At 36.8% G+C, this 6000-nt stretch overlaps 1 long non-coding RNA gene across 1 annotated transcript; it reads right to left on the bottom strand.

The window, feature by feature from the left end:
• Window positions 1-997: 997 nt before the first annotated feature.
• Window positions 998-1257, bottom strand: LOC121173916 (uncharacterized). Its single transcript, XR_005889538.1, has 2 exons — window positions 1195-1257; window positions 998-1097 (listed from the first exon to the last, which is right to left on the bottom strand). It is a non-coding gene; the product is annotated as an uncharacterized lncRNA (long non-coding RNA).
• Window positions 1258-6000: the final 4743 nt, after the last annotated feature.

Here is a 6000-nt window from a genome sequence, read left to right as displayed (position 1 = left end):
GCGCAACCAACAAATTTGTTCTGCGGTGGCATGTTCCATTTGCCGTTGTAATACAGGATCGCGTCATGAATACGAGGCATAGTGCGTTCAAGTAAGTTTATTATTCCATCTGGTGTTCTTCCAACGGTGCATAATAACTCAATCGGACCAACACAAGAAAATTGATCATTACACATTAACATTGTGTTGACATCGTCATCATTTATCAATTTGATACACTCAAAGCGAATTTGGTTACCTGTATCGGTGAATGGCTTCCGGTAGTGAATTTCATCCAAAAATTGTTTGTCGGATAGCTGAAGGGTATTGTGTATTCTGGTTTTTAGGCTTGCAAAATCACACCTATTTGGTACTCGAATGGGCACCGGAGTTGAAGTTTGGAAGTAAACCCCAGTATCATTGTGAATAATCGATCCATTTGGATAAATGAAAGCCAACCTTGAGTTGACAATCGTCTGACTGCTAGTTTCTCCTAGAAAGGCCATAGTTTGTGTATCAGTTGGGAGATTATTTGAAAGCAAGATAATGTGTGATTTAGTAGCCTAGTCTGCCATATATATAGATGGTTGTGACCGAGCCTTTGTTTAACTTTGTTTACAAAAAAATAGACACGCGTAAATGTGTAGTCAAGTCAGCCAATGTGTTGTCGCTAATGTGTAGTCAAGTCAACCAATGTGTTGTTGAGCGACTGCTAGTTTCAAAATGTGTACTGAAGTCAACCAATGTGTTGTCACGCTCAAACTGTAACACGCATGCATGTCATTATGTGTTGTCAATTATGACAATGATGTATGGTGTACGCGTAAATGATTTTTGTTGGACCAACAATTTCCTTGCTTAACCAAACGAGTAGTTGATAATATTAATTGGTTAGTGACGGGTTACAACGAATTATATCGCATAATGAATACAAATAAATAAACAATGAATGTTTAGTCTTCATTTAGGTATACATAGTATGTTTTGAATGACATCAAGCTTGTGTATTCCTGCATTCTACTAATATATGGAATTGCCCATTGCTTTGCCTGAGAATAACAATTGGTTGACCACAACAGCGCTGGGGGCGGCAACGGACAATGGTCTTTCAAATAAACCTGTTGTACATGAACAAACATTATATCATGCGCTGACCGTGCCAAACGAACAAGCGAAGTCATTGCATAATTGTTACACTAACTATATTCAATGTACCTGAACAAAATGATTTCCAAACACGTGACCGACACATATGATGCGGTGGCCAGAAGAGTCAGGTGGTGGTTGACTTCTAAGAGGGAAAAATGTCATGCTTTGTTGTTGGGACAACGATACAAGGATTACGTTATACCGTGAAGCAATCACATATCCCATGTCTGTTATATCCATCCACTTGTCCACACTAACCTGAATGAACCAAACATACACATGTAAGTAATTTAAACATTGTTATTAAAAAAAATTAACCTAAAAACATACCTTTGAAAATCCATCAACAAGTAGGGACAACTTTAATTGTTCAAATCTCTCTGTGCCACCGAAGAGGTTCATGTACTCATGCGACCACCTGCCAAGTTCTTTAAGCAATTCATTACGCACTAACGGCCACGAATCTTCCCCCATACCTAATAAAGCGCCAATGGACCGATATCCACAGTTACCGTCCGCTTTCACATCCACAACGTCACGAATGAAACCTTGAAAGAATGACGCAAATTGATCCAACATCGGGATGATCCTTGTTGGCTGACGCGGTTGAGAACATGATGCACTTCGTTTCACTGGAGAGTTGCTGCTTTGAACAGAATGAAAAGCATCAACATACTCCCAGTAAGACGGATCACGCTTTGTGGATGTTTGACTTCTTTTCATCGGTTTCTTCGGTGCACCTTTAGTGTTCACCTTTGATGGAGGAGGGCACATAGAGTTATGATCAGGGTATGCGATTTCTCGAAGTTTACTCTTCAGATTTACTTTGCCAGCCACATCAAGTTCATCAAACCTTTTAGATATGACCTCTATTTCTTCCTTGATGGTGACTTCCGTCTCACATAACCCTTGGTCTGAAAAGCAAAGTCTCCTCCAAAAAAGATGGACTGACTCCAATGGGATGCTGCTAGCAGTATACCTAGAAAGCTCACATGCACAAGGAAGCCCGTGCGTGCTTCTCATCACGCAACCACAAGAAGAGAGATTGTTGCCGAGATAACGTAGACGGTCAATCTCAGAAGCAATCTGATTTAAAGCATCCCTCGAAACAATCCCAAGAAGCCTCTTGTATAAGGTTTTTTTATATACATGGCCAACCACATGCGTACTGGTTTCAAAGGATGCTTTAATTTCGACGTGTTGCAGCGTGATCATGTTGTTCATGGCATCCCAAACACTACATAGGTCTCCAACGCTATTTTGTAGTACTCTTTTGAGAGCCCAATGAGCTGATTCAACCCTACATTTAAAATACACAACAAACATGAAAATATACAACAATTAAATACCATTTAATATTAATCGTTACTAACAAATAAAATCAGTTGTTAATACCTGTTTGTTGTTGTGTTGCCTAGGTGCATGACCTTATTCGTCCATGCTGTAATAAATTTTTCCTTGTGGGGGATAATCCATGTGTCGTTAACATAGTCAACGAACATCGACCAAGGCGAACAAGCAACTTGAAACTTCTGATATGACTCATGGAACTCGTATTCGGACGGACAATCAACCAAAGTACCCCAGTTATCCATTACATAGTCCCACGCATTTTTTTCCCCGATTAAAGATTTGCACTTCGCCTTCACATTCTTATCGATATGAAACCTGCACAACAAATTAGTAGACTCGGGAAACACAGTTTTCACTGCATTCATCAGTGCTAGGTCTCTGTCAGTGACAATAACAAGAGGGAGGCGATCGTGTCTTAAAAATAGGCCTCGAAATCGTTCCAAAGCCCATACAATATTATTAACACGCTCAGCCTCCAGATATGCAAACCCAGCAGAGAATGTCATCGCCGTTGGTGTCACTCCAACAAAGTCAAGTAGTGGGAGTCTGTACCTGTTTGTTTTGTAGGTACTGTCTATAAAAAACACCAGATGACATGCATTGCATAACTTTACTGCATCTGGGTGACACCAAAACAGATCACGCACCACAACTTCATCCTTCAATCTATGCCAATGAATGTATTGATCACGTTCGAGAAGCTTCATCAGATGCTGCATTTCGGTATCAGCTCCTCTTATTGAAGAACGATATGCACTTCTTGCATTGTAAATTTGCTTTATCGTGGTGTAACTGTCGGCATTGTGTTCCTTCAACGTTAGCAAGATGTTTTTCGGTTTCACCATCGACTTTGTCATATCAGCAATAATTTTCTTTTCTTCCTTAGTCAATCGCCCGGCGTATGGATGTCCAACTAAGGACTTCGCCAATTCATGATTATGAATCCCACAGATCAACTTCACCATCCAACCTTCCCCTCCACGCACTGGTTTCCCACGAAGCCTGAAGGGACAACCACATTTCCTACTCCCGGTGTCTTTTCTAACGAATTCTTTATTTCTACACTTGTACGTACCACTCCTTTCACACCCAATTAACACAAATGAACTTCTTCCTCTACTACCGGTCTCTGTGTCAGATCTCATAATCACTGCAACAAATCCATTTTCATGGGCAACTGTTCGAGCCCATTGCAAAACATCATCTCGAGTAGCGAATACCTACAACGCAACCCTAACACATTAATTTTCGTACAAACCATCAATTAAACCAATGACTCAAATTATCTATGATTACCTGAGATGTATTAAAAGCATTTGAACAATCGACATGTCGTTCATTCACTCCACATTCTTCTTGATTATCATAATCATAATCCATATGAACTTCTTGTGACATCGCAAAGTCATACCTCCATTGATCTTCGTCCATCTTAAGGACATATGCATCATACACAAGTACATTCAAATTATCATATAACCACATCCAAAAATTTACTACACCTTAAATAACAAACATATTAATAGGACATATGCATCATACACGACTATATTAAAATTATCACTATATTCTAAATTTATAACTACATTATTTACTTAAACTAAACTTATCACTATAATAAACAACTAATAAAACATTTTTGTACCATTATACATTTAAGTTACCTAAATCATTTAATATTATACCATTATACCTAATTAAATCAATAATCCACAACATATATAAACCAGAAATAAAAAAAAATTATAAAACAGAAATATATATATATATATACCATTATAAAACAAAAAAATTATAATCCACAATATATATCATTATACCTAATTAAACCAATAATTCATTATTAACTAACAGAAATATATATAAAACAGAAATTAAAAAAATTATAAAACAGAAATTAAAATCCGGAAGTTACGAAGGCCAATTCCGGAAGAAGTGCTTCCGGAAGTAGTTTCCGGAAGACCTTCATCCGGAAGTGGTCATTCCGGACCTTCCTCCTTCTGTGCCTAAAATTTCTTCCGGATACATTTTTTACTGTTTTTCTTCTCTAAAAGCTAACCGGAAAACGAAATAAACGTGTACCTCCGACAAAATAGGAACAACAGCCACTAATAAAACTTCAAATACGGAACACGGGACCACCAAATCTTCAAATACTTCACTTCACGGGACCACCAACAGACTGCTGAAGGGACCACCACCGAAACAACAGCAAACGGAAGAAACAAACAAAGCAAACGGAAGAAGAAACAAAGCAAACGGAAGAAGAAACAAAGCAAACGGAAGAAGAAACAAAGAAAGCGCAGTAAAACACAGCCTGAAGACGTTAATTTAAAGAAATTTACACAAGGGCAAAATCGTCATTACATACGCATTAAAAAAAAAACTAACTTCCGGAAGAAGCTTCTTCCGGAAACATTCCGGATGACGTTCTTCCGGAAATTGTCTGTGAGTATTTCCGGAAGACACAAATTAATCTTCCGGAAGAAGATTCTTCCGGAAACTTTCCGGAAAAATTATTTCCGGAACTTTTCCGGAAGAACCTTCTTCCGGAAGAATAATTGCTGAAGGGCAGTTTCGCCACTTCACTGTTTGCTGGATGCCCCAGCAATAATGCTGGGTGCACGTAGCAACTCCCCCGAGATAATCATATTGGGTATCCCCTCGTTTCTAGGCCCAGTCCTGGTTCCAGGGCACATAACAACCTATTGGCTATGGTTCATTTTGCGACAGCTAGAAGCCATCGAAACTCATAGCGGGTAAAACTTTTGATTTTTAACTACAAGTATACTCATGATTAAATCTTTTTCTTGAATCTTCAGTGTAAAAGTTTTTAAAACTATTGGGCAATTAAAAATCATTCTTATATGATTTTTAAGGTATTATTATAAAGTTAATAAAGTTATCATATATCATCATTTATTAACAAGGTAAAAAATCTTATAATTTTTGTGCATATATTATTTATTTATTATTTAATGTTTAAAAATATCAAATTTCAATTATTATAACATATGATATTCATTTTAAAAATATTTAAAATGTCTTAGACTAACAATTGGTAATATTTGAAATCTATGATTATTGGTTTTGGTAATAGACATTTATGTTTAATTGAACATTCGGTTGGAGATATATAATGAGTGAAATACATTTTTCTTTGTATAAAAAAGACTACCTTTTTGTCAAAGAATTTGAAAACATTTTTAATACTACCATGGCACTAAAATTCTTAACACATGTAAGTCTTGTACTATTATTTTGACATGATGATTTGGTGGTATGTACAGAAAGTTTCGATGTAAATACAATACAATGGAGTGAGAAAACTTCTATTCATAATTAAGCTGAGAAATATTGGAAAATATATAGTGCATATGAACAATTTGCATATCTTTATATGTTGCATATTTCTTGTTTCTGACCTAAATTTTCCTTAACATATCACATATTTCTACACACGCGTTTTCTTTTCAAATGTTATCGATCTTGTTACATGTTAAAGGTATGATTTTCCTT

The sequence above is a fragment of the Glycine max genome, chromosome 18 (assembly GCF_000004515.6).
Source record: "Glycine max cultivar Williams 82 chromosome 18, Glycine_max_v4.0, whole genome shotgun sequence".
NCBI classification, from domain to species: Eukaryota; Viridiplantae; Streptophyta; class Magnoliopsida; order Fabales; family Fabaceae; genus Glycine; species Glycine max.
Note: the sequence above shows the minus strand (reverse complement) of the source record. Positions and strands in the feature narration are given on the sequence as shown.